Source organism: Aquarana catesbeiana, linkage group LG04, assembly GCF_042186555.1.
Source record: "Aquarana catesbeiana isolate 2022-GZ linkage group LG04, ASM4218655v1, whole genome shotgun sequence".
NCBI lineage: Eukaryota > Metazoa > Chordata > Amphibia > Anura > Ranidae > Aquarana > Aquarana catesbeiana.
This window is the reverse complement of record NC_133327.1, coordinates 444,902,485-444,917,077: the sequence shown is the minus strand read 5'-3', so window position 1 is coordinate 444,917,077 and position 14,593 is coordinate 444,902,485.

Here is a 14,593-nt window from a genome sequence, read left to right as displayed (position 1 = left end):
ATGCGAGCTTGCAGCGACTGCAAGAAAACATGCTGTGACGTGTGCTTACAGCGATTTCAAGGAGTGTAGGTTTGAGAAGCGTGCTTGCAGTGATAGCAAGGAGCCTCGTGTTTAAGATGCGAGCTTGCAGCGACTGCAAGAAAATATGCTGTGACGTGTGCTTGCAGTGATTGCAAGGAGTTTACGTTTAGAGAAGCATGCTTGCAGTGATAGCAAGGAGTCTCGTGTATGAGATGCGAGCTTGCAAGGACTGCAAAAAAATATGCTGTGACATGTGCTTGCAGTGATTGCAAGGAGTTTACGTTTAGAGAAGCATGCTTGCAGAGATAGCAAGGCGTCTCGTGTATGAGATGCGAGCTTGCAACGACTGCAAAAAAATATGCTGCGACTTGAGCTTGGATCGATTGCAAGGAGTCTACATTTGAGAAGCATGCTTGCAGTGATAGCAAGGAGTCTCACGCCTGATATAAGCTTGCAACTGCAAGGAATGTGCTGTGACATGTGCTAGCAATGATTGCAAGGCGTTTATGTTTGAACCACCTGCTTGTGAAGATTGTACAGTGTGCGTACTTAACGTGAGCTTGCAGCGATTGCAAGGAGTTTATCCCTTTCATGACTAAGTCTATTTTTGAAATTTGGTGTTTACAAGTTAAAATCCGTATTTTTTGCTAGAAAATGACTTAGAACCCCCAAACATTATATATATTTTTTTAGCAGAGAATCTAGAGAATAAAATGGCGATTGTTGCAATATTTTTTATCACACGGTATTTGTGCAGCGGTGTTTTAAACGCAAATTTTTGGAAAAATGACACTTTCATGAATTTTAAAAAATCCAAACAGTAAAGTTACCCCAATTTTTTTGTATAATGTGAAAGATGATGTTACGCCGAGTAAATAGATACCAAACATGTCACCCTTTATAATTGCACGCACTCGTGGAATGAGTGAATTTCCATAGGCGACGATTTAAACAATTTTTACGGTTACCAGGTTTGAGCTACAGAGGAGGTCTAGGGCTAGAATTATTGCTCTCGCTCTGACGATCGCGGCGATACCTCACATGTGTGGTTTGAACACCGTTTACATATGCGGGCGCGACTTTCGTATGCGTTTTCTTCGCTGCGCAAGCTCGCGGGGACAGGGGCACTTTAAAAATTTTTTTTTTTTTTTTATTTAATTTATTTATTTTTGTACTTTATAAATTGTGTTTAAATTTTTTTTTTTTTTTTTTTTACTTTTATTGCTGTCACAAGCAATGTAAACATCCCTTGTGACAGTAATATGTGGTGACAGGTACTCTTTATGGAGGGATGGGGGGTCTAAAAGACCCCCCATCCCTCCTTTACACTTCAAAGTATTCAGATCGCTGAAAACAGCGATTCTGAATACTGTGTACTTTTTAAAATTCGGCGCCATTGGCAGCCGAGTAAACGGGAAGTGACGTCATGACGTCGCTTCCGCATTGACAACAAGAAGGCTGGAACAAAGCCGCTCGCAGCTTCGTTCCAGCCCGCCCCCAGCCGCCGAAGGCAGCCGAAAGGACACCGGGCCTCCCGATCGCACGGGAGGCCCGGTAACAGCGGCGGGAGGCGGCAGGAGGGGGGGGATGTCCCCTCCCGCTCCTCCGGTATAACAGCCGAGCGGCTTTTAGCCGCATCGGTTGTTATACTCGGGTAGCCGATCGCCCGCTGAAAACAACGGTACCGGGATGATGCCTGCAGCACCATAAAACTGATAGAAATCGGTGCGAGACACACCGATGCGAACCGTTGTGCCGCTGTTGCGACTACGTTCGAATCGGACTGTGTTGCATGTAGCTGCCAACATGATACTGTTTTGGATTCAGAATAAAAGTTCTGAAATTATTATATCTACCCCTTTATCAAATTAAAGCATGCATGCCATTAAGAATAAGAAGTAATCACGCTCTGACACTTAGTTCAGAATAAGAAACTTCTAGTTTATTTCCGTTTTTTTAGTTGGTTTTTGTACCCTCGCAAAAGAGTACAATATATGCAAAACATGTCGTTATGATGATTCATAAGATTCTAACAATGTCAGCAGTTTTAATAAATTTAGCAATAATTTCAAAAAACTTAGCAATTAATCAAAGCTATTATTATATGTTGATGTCATGTCTGGTCTTGATGCAATATCTGGGAGATGAATGAGGAAGCAGCAGAAAGCTACAGGAAGCTACAGTCTATTGATAACTCAATGCGGTCTGGCTCCAGACAGAAAAAGAGAAAGTAACAAAATATCTGGAAAGTATTACGTTTTTTAACATTCAATGTTTCTGATACAGATATAAAGCGTTTGGAATAGACATTTTAATATACCTCACCTAGTAACACCTGATATCATTATTATTCACATCCATTACAGTTCCCACCTTGAAAATGTCTATTTAAGAATCTGTCCCTCACACTAAAAAAAAACCTACCCCACCCGGGCCCATTTCCCTCTGCAACTCTTTTAAGCTGTATGTAGAGAAGGGGCAGTGACTAGCTCACCACCCCCCTCGATGCAACTGGCGAAATGTGGCTATCTATCTCTATAGCCCTACGGTGTTGCATCACGAGGGGAGGTGACTGTAACGGAGTGCATTTCATAATTTTCATCTGGTATTTCCTGATTCACAAAAGCGAAAGAACATTGGTTAGTAACTTTCCCTACACACCTTTTAAAACAGGGGAGAATACAGCAAACTATGACAGCCAAGGTCACCAAGATTATTAGGATGGTTATTCATATCTGTGTTAGTAATCCCTGCCACCCTCCCCTAACCCAGGTGAAGTATTGATCCCAAGGGTTGGTGAGCCCTAAATTCCTTTTTAATTCTTCGGACACATCCTCAAGTTTCCTGATGGCCAAAGTCACCTTACCGTTTGGGCCAGTGTTGTCTGGGATGTAGGTACAACACGTACCTGTTTTAGGCACCATCTTACACACAGCCCCCTTTTCAGCTAGAACCATATCTAAGGCCTTGTGGTTTTGGAAAGTCATGTGTGACGTGGCTTCTAATTGTTCGGCTAAACCTTGGAGTGCATCTCTGGTGTAATTGACAAACCTTCGTTGGTTATAGTAGATGTAATTTATCCAGTGTTAGAAAAGTTTTAAATGTTTATTGTGTGACTATTGGAAAAACTATTAGAAAAACAATAACCCTGAGACCTTTCTTAAGATGACTTCTGAGCACATTGTTGTATTAACTTGTTGTATCGTTTGCTTTAACTAACTCCATAGTAAGTTGTAGGATGATTAGGCTTAAACATATATGGTAGAACAAGAATGTAAAGGAAACACTAATTAGCGAAATAAAGTACCATTTTGTACCAGGCACGGTATCTGTGTTTCCTCAGCCAATAGAAGCGTTATAGCTATATTATTGTAGGTATTAGGAGGGGGGATGTACATCTCTGTTTGATTCTTACTGCATCTTTTGGCTTGTAAGCATCATCCATTTGTGTGACACATCTGAAGTAAATTGTCTGCTTTTCAATACATCTGGAGTTCGACTGATCACAAGAGGAGAGTAATCCTAACATTTTTGGTCCTCCGAGCCGGAACCAACAAGTGCATTTTGGGTCAGATGGTCCCGACAAAAACTTTGGTGAGTATTGGACCTCAAAGCTCACTGAGAATTAAAAGTCCCCCCACTCAACGTTAGTGGTGAAATAGGGGCGGGGGGCTGAGACCCAGATCCACTGTCTGGTTTCGAACTTCGTGATCCAGTCCTCCTGGTGTTTGAGAGGTAAGATAATTTAACTTATTCTTAATACTCTCTAAGAGTCTTTTCTTCTCTTTCTGTTTGATTAATGTGTTGTAATTGCCGACACTGGTATTGATTGTATAATATCTTAATAATCCAGTGTGTGAAGACAGAGACACTTGGGAGAGTTGTCTAAGGTAAAAAATAGCGTTACCCGCTGTCCAGGACAGATAAAAAAAAGATTTGAGGTATACCGAACGTCAGAGGGTGAATGCCTGACGTCATCATCGAAGGTGGATTGCCCGACGATGTAAGCGCTTAAGTGATCTAGAAAGATCACAAGACTAACTTTCTTCTGTGTGTTTAGTTTCTCCTTTCTCATGGTTAACCTTTCTGTTGATGCTCTAACCTTATTGAAAAGAAAAAAACAAAAAAACAACAGTACTGCAGAGACAAGTTAATTATTTTTTGATTCTCCCTATATAGTGTGGGGAGTGATGATATTTTTACACTTCTTGTATTCCTATTGTTACCGTGGGTCGAGGGTCACTATACCAGTGTTTTATAGGTAAATGAGAGACCCGTCTGGCGCTGACAATGGGGAATAGTCTCTGTAAAAGAATGTTTTGTGCCTGCTTATGAGGCTGCTGTGTTCCTAATGTGCCAAGTGGGAGACTGGAACTGCTCTTTAAGGACACGGGGCTTTATAGGGAAGTTTGGATTCAATAGTAAACTAACTGTAAAAGTGTCAGGATTTGGTGGATAAATTTAAAATGTTAGAACTCAAAGATCAAAAAAGGTATGGGTTGATAATAGGAGTTTAAATAACCAGCAAAAAATCTTTATTCACATCTCATGTTCTGTGTGCCTGTAAAACTCGTGTTGTAGCCTGTTTGCCTATCAGTGACAGATTGGGAGCTGGCAGAGAAGCAGGAAACTTTGCAAAAGCTTAAAGAGATACTTGGTTTAATTGTCTTATGGCTTCGCTCTGTAAGGCAGCCAACACCTTGCTAGCCAATGTATTAAGCAGATAAATATGTAAAATACCAAGTGACATTGCACTATATGGCCCATGGGGATTGGACCGGAGCCGGCGTCTTGGATTACTGCACTGTCTCAGGTACCACTGGACAACATTGTCTGGGAGACTGTGCTACATCTGGGCCGTCTGCTCGGGACAACCCTCAGTCGGACTCATAGGAACCAAACAGTTGGAGCTGCAACTTCAGGTAAAGGTAATTCAATAGCCATATCACTGATGGGTCTAGAAAAAGAGAATTAGACCAGACGCAAGTGTGATCTAAATGTTTAACAAATGTTTGAGAAGCAGAAAAATAGCTAAGTATGACTGAGTAAAAAAATAAATAAATAAGTACGAGAAATCATCACAGGGAGATTAAAGCCTGCAGTTTTTCATCTCCTCCCCTCGTGTGAATCTCCTGTATTACAGGAGGGAGTGAAGTGCTCCTCCATTTCAAATTCCTGTGTGAGAGATTGTGTCTGTAAAAAAAGTTAACTCTTGACCATCTATGACAATACAGAAGGGTTATATTGTAAATATTGAAACTGAGCATAAAAAAAAAGAAAAAGAAAAAAAAAAAGGTACACTGATAACACCAGGCTGCTTTATTATTTAGCATGCATGGTGTTAAAGGAAGCACATGGTAGAAATTGTTGATGGTTTTGAGAAGGTAGATGGGAGACATGAAGGTGGATTACATTGTGGAGTGAACAGAATGTTGTGGAGTTGTCAAGTGGTTTGATGAATGTGAGAAAAGGAAAGGCTGAGAATGTTTTGATTATTTTAAATGTGTCCAGTCCAGAGACAGTATGTGACTGAGTGCTAATTTTACTGCCATAAGGAAATAGGGATTTGAATGGGCTTTGCTAAGAGAAGCGTGCAGTAGTTTTGAAGTCCAGAGAGAGGAGAGAAGGGAATATACAGACTTGATGCTTTTTCTCAAAAACAAGAAAATGCAGATTGCCTGACAGACATAGCAGAAGAGAGAGGGAGATGATGATGGATGACTAGTAGGGCAGCATTAAACCTTTGAGCACACAGAGGTTAATTTGTGCATCGGTGAAAATATTAGGATTTTCGGTGGGAAAGAAAGTCTGAATAATAGTCTTAAAGTAAATATTTCTTGGATATGTTACTTTCAGAACTCCCAGACTTTCAACTGTAAAGTGTTAATGATGCAATGCTGTTTATATTTGGGTACATTTATAAAAAGTTAAAAGGCTAAGTTCTGAATCAGAATATGTGTTTGGGTTAAATAAAAAAAAAATGTTTTGGGACCCTTTGGATTTCACTTGGGACCAGAGAATAAGAGGAACAATACGAAAGGGGATTCATGTTTTATTTAATTCTGCTAAAATATCGGGGTCTGAGAAAAATATTTTGATATATATTGAATATATATATGTCAAATAATGTAAATGTCACTAGGAAACATTTTATGTCTGCATACTTGGTGGACTTATGGACTTATATTTGAATAAATGAAAGAATATTGTTTTTAACAACTCCAAAGGAAGGCTTTCTTTGGTAGTTTGATCTGTGATCCTGCGCTCATTCATGTTAGATAAAGAGTATCTATTTTCCCCAGCCCCAATTCAAGTGCAGATATGACACCCCCCTCCTCCTTCTTCACAACTGAAGAATGAGGCGAGTTCCTTTTTATGGGGTGGGTGTCTAGTGATTACATGAATGGGTACAAAATTGAACCTTTAGAGGTATTTTAGAGTTTAGAACATTAAATTAAGGTATGAAATAATGTAGACTACACAGTTCTTAGAGACAAAGAAACAATATTGGAAAACAAAAGGTTGCACAAGTATAGATAACATTTATATGTCACCTGATTGAAAACCGGTATTGCCAAAATCCTTATTTAGGTATGCAGCAGTATTGACACATGGAGTAACACATGTGTCAAACAGGGGGTGACTGAGATGTTTAATAAGGTATTTACAGCCTTTGGCTTCACTAACCACTAAAAAAAACTTTTTGCTCTCAATGGATTATATATGCAAGATACAATGCTTAGGGAGGCATAAGACCACAGAAAGGGAAGTTCCCCACACCGCAATATCCATTCCAACACATTTGCATGGATTTTATTGAATTGGACAAATGTGAAAGGAAGAAATATTGTTTGCTAATCACAGACACCCTGACCAAATGGGTGGAAAATTCCCGACAGGAAGTGCACAGACAGTGATAATGGACCCTATTTTGTAAATAAAACTATACAACATTTGACAGAAGTGATGGGAATTCAAGTGAAATACCATTGTGCCTATCATTCCCAATCAGCTGGATTGGTGGAAAGACATAATGGCATTCTAAAAAGCAAACTGAGGAAAGCTATGGAAGAAACAGGTAAAAATTGGATGTACTGCCTACTAGTAGCTGTGACCAGTATGCATATCACACCCACAAAAGAAGGTTTAAGCCCATTTGAAACGATACATGGAAGGCCATATAAGATACCCTTACAACCAAATGAAACACCTACTGAGGAGTCTGAGCACACACTAGCAGAATACATGTCTAGGCTGTTAAGACAAAGGCATACTAATGATTTTTGTTCTGTCCTAGAAGGTCCAATTCGAGAAGATGAAAAGGTGCATGTGGGAGATTGGGTCTTAACAAAAAGTAATAAGAAAAAGCAGTGGTACTCCCCAAGGTGGGATGGTCCTTTCAAATCCTCCTAACTACCCCTACTGCGATAAGGATTGCAGAGAGGTCTACCTGGATTCACCAGTCCCATTGCAAAAAGGTTTTACAGGTAGAGTAGGGCCAATTGGCTACAAGAGGTTCAGAAAGTCCGGCTACAAAGGGAGGTCTCACACAAGGTGGGACTTGTCTCAAACCGTTGAAGTCTCCCTCCCCTTCCAACTCCCCTACCCTATCCGCTGGAACTCTGTAGCTGGTTAGGATAAAAGGGACAGTAATTATCCTTGGGTTACTGGTGATTCTAGGAGAGGCATCCATAAGAGGGGTTATACGTTATGGAAGAGCAGAGGAACCTTTGGGTTGGGAAAGAACAGGAAAAGCATTGAATCTAACCTTTATAAAGGAAATAACTAGTACTATACTGGTAGACTTCTGTCAGATTGCAGATTGTGGGGATACAACTGGGGCTAGAGGACTTCTATGGGCAGATAAATACATTTGCTGGCTCTGGAATAGGGCAGGATGTCAAGCATGGGATCAAGCCCTGTGGACCACAGCACATCAAGATTGGGGGTATAATCTACCAGGGCCTAAAAAGAGTGGAATAAAGGAAAGATTCAATTACAGAAGCGGCCAACTCCCCCTACACACATAGTAAGAACTGTAAACAATTACTGATAACATTAAAGGAGTCGAGGAAGGAAGATCAGTGGTTGTACTCTATGGGAGCATGGGTGTCAGGAACTGACCCCTCAGGCAAATTTTTCCTCAAGGTATTACCACCTAATAAAACCTGACAACAGGAAAAGGTAGATTATGGGAGTGTAGACGTGGCGCTATTTCCCTTCAAATTAAAAAAATATATATATGTAAAATATGAGGGGAGGTATGCCTCAAATAAAATGAACTGTGATACATCCTCTGTCTGTTGGTCTCAAAATGTGTTTAAAAAAAAAAAAACAAATAAAAATATATATAAGTGCCAAACATCTAAATAAATGCAACTACTTTATGTATTAAACCTCTGATGCAGTAAACCACTTTTGTGTCGCACCCTCTGGGGGCAAGAATTAAAAATAACCTATACAAGTGATAGTGTTACACCCCCTGTTGATGAATATCAGAGTGTGTGTGTTGAAGGTGCTGAACTTCAGATAGGGTGTCCAACTGGTGTGCTACACCCTCTGGAGTCCGCAAACTAAAATTTATGATCTACAATATCTGGAACTGTAGAAATGCAGTGATCTAATACCTAGTTGGCAAAGTGATAAATATGGATGTCTGCTGTATCAAAAATCTGGTATGTGAATAAAAATCCAATTATGCCAATAGATAAACTTAAAGCAGAAGTAAAAAATAAATAAAAAAATAATAAACAACAAAAATGTGAATGCACAATTCACTATACGTCTCTGTGTTACACCACAGTAAGACCACATTTAAAACCAAAACAAATGATGAAATTGTTGCAAACACTAAATTATGAGTAGATAAGTCCATACAATAAATAAAGTAACGTGCTTAAAAAAAGAAAAAAAAAAAAAACAGTGTTCAGTGCCTCATCAAAATTTGGTGCTGATTATCCTTTCAAGTGACAGTGGTGCCAGGTGATATTATCCGTGTTGATAATGTGATTGCACTCACCAGATGACATTACCCCCAGGGGTGTTATGCCTTCACAGTGTGAGCTACTGGGTTTTGCTGGGCAATCTGAGAAACGTTTTGGTGGCTTTTCCACCGAGATGTCACATAGGGGAAAGAGTAATGCCCATAGTGTGATATTGTTTAAAAAGGCTTTATTTATTAAAAAGTTTAGGAGATATACTCACACGATAAAACAAAAGCCGGCGCTGTGTAAACAACAATTGCCACTCAGACCAGAAGTGACGCCATACTAAAATAGAAGTTCTGAGTAAAACTATAAGATTTATTAACCTAACAGTAGAAGATGCTATAGCTTTGGAGACAGGATACCAAGGACAAAAATGAGTGGTTAGAATGGTTGAGGTATATGGTTAAAAATTTAAAAAAAAGGAAAACTGTTTAGTTTGTGCCAGAGCAAGAATACATTTAGCAACTATTCCTTTTCCTCTAGATCACAATACAGATCCAGGAGGTTTAAAATGTATGTTGCGATTGTATAATAATAGCTATAAACCTAAAACAAATTCTACCTGTCACACGTTGAGTTTGTTGTTTCCCCTAGTACAGAGACCTCAGATACCTCCAGCGGTTACTGCTTATCCGGGCAACTTTACTTGTTTTGCACTCCCAGGGAACTGTAGCGGGGTGGATCTTGGGTCGCTACCCGATGACTATTGTAGGGAGAGGATTAACATGGGCAATGGTGACTGGGTTGAACATGACATTCAGAGAGCTGATGTCTGGTGGATGTGTGGGGATAAGAAACTGTGAGCTAGGATACTGGCCAATGCCTGAGGGGATTGCGCTATGGTCCAGCTGGCTATGCCCCTGAGGATCTTGTCACAACACCCATGGACTAAGAGTCACCAACGGTATCGGAGGGACACCTCTCCCATAGGGTAATTTGACTCTCGGATCTACATAGATGAGCGCGGAGTGCTGGATGAGTTTAGGGCCAGGAATCAGGTGACAGCTGGGTTTGAGTCTCTTCTCTGGTGGGTGACTATAGATAAAAATGTTGACTGGATTAACTAAATATATATACTATAACCAACAATGATTTGTAAACTATACTAGGGATGCTGTGAAGGGCCTAACAGAACAGTTAGCCACCACATCTCTAATGGCATGGCAGAACCGAATGGCCTTAGATATGGTCCTAGTTGAAAGAGGAGGGGAATGCAAAATGTTTGGTAGCATGTGTTGCACCTTTATCCCTAATAATACAGCTCCTGGAGGGACCGTGACCAGGGCCTTGGAAGGACTGACTGCTCTATTGAATGAATTAGCGGAAAACTCAGGTATTAATGATCCATTAACAAACTGGCTTGAAGGATGGTTCGGTAAGTGGACTGGACTTATCACATCATGTTTGATCTCAATTGCTGTGGCTTTGGCCCTTTTGGTCACTTGTGGATGCTGCTGCATTCCCTGTATTCGAGGACTTTCACAAAAACTGATTGAAACCGCAGTCTCAAGAACTATGTATCAAGCCCTTCCTACCTCTGAGGAGACCTATGTGGACATTGAAGCTCAACGTAATGACATACAGACCGAAAGTGTATAACACTGGGACTATCATCGAAATGTGTTGAAATAAAATAGTCACACAAAAGGAGGAAAGGTTAGAAAAGTTTTAAATGTTTATTGTGTGACTATTGGAAAAACTATTAGAAAAACAATAACCCTGAGACCTTTCTTAAGATGACTTCTGAGCACATTGTTGTATTAACTTGTTGTATCGTTTGCTTTAACTAACTCCATAGTAAGTTGTAGGATGATTAGGCTTAACCATATATGGTAGAACAAGAATGTAAAGGACACACTAATTAGCGAAATAAAGTACCATTTTGTACCAGGCACGCTATCTGTGTTTCCTCAGCCAATAGAAGCATTATAGCTATATTATTGTAGGTATTAGGAGGGGGGATGTACATCTCTGTGTGATTCTTACTGCATCTTTTGGCTTGTAAGCATCATCCATTTGTGTGACACATCTGAAATAAATTGTCTGCTTTTCAATACATCTGGAGTTCGACTGATCACAAGAGGAGAGTAATCCTAACGTCCAGTCTACATTTTATTTACAGTGATGATGGGGATCAAAGTTTCAAATCCTGCTGCTACTGGATCTCTTGCTTTGAACTCATCTGGGACCCCTCTAGGGACCCCTATGTTGTCTATGTATACATGAGGGTCAAAGCTTCCTGCTGGGGCACTCCTACGTATCCTGTTAAGCCTGGGTATGTTGTTTAAGTCTGGTTCTATTTGTGGAGTGGTCTCTGGACAAATGTGTAGAGGCATTATGGCCTTGGCCAATGCGCATTCTCCTGTCCACTACTCTGTCAATCTGCTTCTAATTTTCATGTCCCCGGAAATCCAGTATATGTCTCCCAAGGACTGGACTTGATTTTGTACTAGATCTACAGAGGCCTCACTATAAGATCCACAGTAACCCCTAGTGAAATTACCAAAGGGTTTCCCCATTCCCTGATGCCATCCATGGCATGTGTAATTTCCAGGGTATATAGTGATACCTTCTCCTGGCTTGGGAGTTTTGGTGACTATGGGATATTCCTCCTTCCAATGTTCACACAGGGAGTGGTGTGGTTAGTGGTTGCGTTGGTAAACAGGGTAAGGAAACATGTCTCATGTTCGGGGGGTATGTTTAGCGGTACTGTTCCCAGATGAGGCCTAGCCCCTCCACATACATAACACTTGGTCTTGTTATGTTTCTCTACATTGTACCTCATACATTATAGCCACAAGTTGACGCCTGAGAACCCAGTTCCTGCAGCCATCGTTTCCTTAAAGGTAGGGTCTGCTATGGCCACCATGTCCCCTAACTTTTGTATATGGGGCCTCAGGGGTTTGCTAGATGGGGACTGGGGAACTCCCCACCCAGGATTATTGAACATATCTTTCAGTTGGAAAGGCTTTCTAAAACTGGGATGCCCACCTCCCCACCATAGGCCCAAAACATAGGTCCCACTGTCTTCTGGGCTAGGATTCTCAATGGTCAGCCTGAACTCTTTGATGTAAGGCTGATCTATGTGTGACTTCCCATTTTTGGGCGTTTTCAGGTTTGTACCCCCAGTTTGTACCCCCAGTGTTCCAACCCACTGCTCCCCAAGAATCACAGTTGTCACCCCAATAGGTGTCAGTGACACACAGTCATGGGTCTCACTGCTTCATCCCAGGGCTGGATTTTTGTACATAGCACCTGGAAATAATTTGTTCATGAGAGGATATAAAAGTAGCAACATGTGTATTGGATGAGTTATACAAGAATTGTGTTACACCATCTTTTTGCTTGATGGCTACCTCCTGTGCCTGAATAGTAGTCACAATGAAAAGGATATTGTAAGGATGTTAGAGTGCACTGATATAACTCTATAACTTTATGTATATCAGATATACAGAATCATTTGGTTCCCTCGGCCTCTTCCTCAGGTACAGGGACTTTCTTGCAGTGGGAAGCATGTATGCACGAGTTTTTCCCGGCCACCTTGACTGATGTGGTGGTTGTTAGGAGAACCTGGAGAGGACCATCATATCTGGGTTCAAGGGTGTGTTTTCTCACAAACTTCTTCAGCAGGACCCAGTCTCCGGGAACCAACTTGTGTAATCCTGTATCTCACTCAGGATCTGGAATGGAGGAGAATACTTCCAAATGGACATATAAAGCAGATAAAGCAGTCATATAATCAGTTAATACATCAGATTGGAGTTACAACTATTGTAGGAAATAACAACCTAGTCTGGGGGCTAAACCAAATATTATCCCATAGGGTGACAGACCATGGTTTCCCCTTGGAGTGTTCCTAACACTGAATAAGGCTAAGGGCAGGCTATCTGGCCAACTCATCCCTGTTTCCTGGGACATTTTAGCATCTTTAGCATCCTAAATTTTATTGTGCCGCTTAATCTTTCCACCTTCCCACTGCTCTAAGGGTGGTATGGGGTGTGGAAAGATAATGTGACTCCTAGAGCTACCTATATTTCCTTGGTTACTGAGGCCATAAGAGCCGGCCCCTGGTCACACTCTATAACCTCTGGGACACCATACCTGCACACTATTTCCGTTAAAAGTCTTTTTGCCGTGTTTTTTTCTGTCAATCAATGCATACTCATATCGGCCACACTTTGGCATCTGGACGTGGTCGATCTGAATCCTTTGAAAGGGGTACTGGGCCTTTGCTAAATGCTTCAAAGGTACCTTTTCCATTTTTCCTGGGTTACATTTAGCACAGATAGCGCATGACTTGCAAAAGTTGTTGGTGAGTGGTGTAATCCCCGGGGCTAAGTAGTATTTATTGATCAGGGCCTTTTGTCTAATTCCATGATCCCTTCAGTTTCTGTGGCTCCTTTCTTGATTCATACTTCTTCTTCTTCTTTATCAACTGCTTCTTGCTGCTCCTTGAGATGGGTCCTGCTCACAGGAAGGTCTTGTAGAATCATGGCGGTCTGTACCGTATCTTCAGGGGTACCCACTGTACCATCCAGGATGGGTGCATCCACTCCACTGACAACTTCCTGTGTTCTGTTTGCAGCTTGTTCTGCAGCAGTATCTGCAGGCGATTGCATTGTGCTTCTTGGGAATCCAGCCTGAAGAACTGTATCTTCGGTGGTGACTGCGTGGTCCTGTGTGGCACCGTCCAATGCTGTCAGCATACCTAGACCCATCCACAAAGATTGTCATGTCAGGAATCTCAAGGGCTGTTTCACTGACTGTCAGTAAATGTGAAGTCTCCATTTTCATCACCTCGAAACAGTCATGAGCTGTGAGAGGAGCATCTTTCTCTAAAAAGGACCCCCCTCAAGAAGTGGAAGTAGAGTGGATGGGTTGAGAGTATCACATCGGAGGAGAGTGATGTTATCAGGGATGAGCAAGGCACACTGGAGTCTGAGGTGTCTTGCTGAAGACAGGTGCTTGGGCTGTACTTGGTTTAGTATGGCAGCTACGTCATGAGGGGCATTGTACTTCAAAGACGGCTCTGAAGCCAGTGAGTCCAGTTGACAGGAGTAATACCCAATGGGTCTGAGTCTGTTGCCATGGGTCTGAACCAAAAACTCCTGTGGCATGTTCTTGTCTCTGAGACAAACAGTTTGAAAGTCTTTTAGTCCCAAAGCGGGGGCTGTTGAAAGGATCTCCTTCAGAGTTTCAAAATAGTCCACAACTTCTGGAGAAAGCAAGAAAGGGCATCATAGAGGGGTTGCAGCAAGAGGGAGGCTTCTGGGATTCATTCTTGAGGCAAGGGGATGGCTTTGATTGCAGCAGTTCCTTCTTCAGAGAGATGTCGGGTACCTTGGGAGATGCAGAGGCCTAGGAAATTCACTTTCACTTTGGACTTTTTGCTTCAAGGCCTTGCATCCTTGCTCTGCCAAGTGTTGGAGGAGACTTTAGGAAAAGATTAAGGCGTTCTCAAGGGTATCTGCACAGAGCAGGAAGTCATCTACATACTGAAGGAGTATAACGCCTGGGTGTAACTTCATCCAGTAGTCCAGAATGAGGGCCATTACCTTGGCGGATTGGGAAGGGGAGTTCTGGGC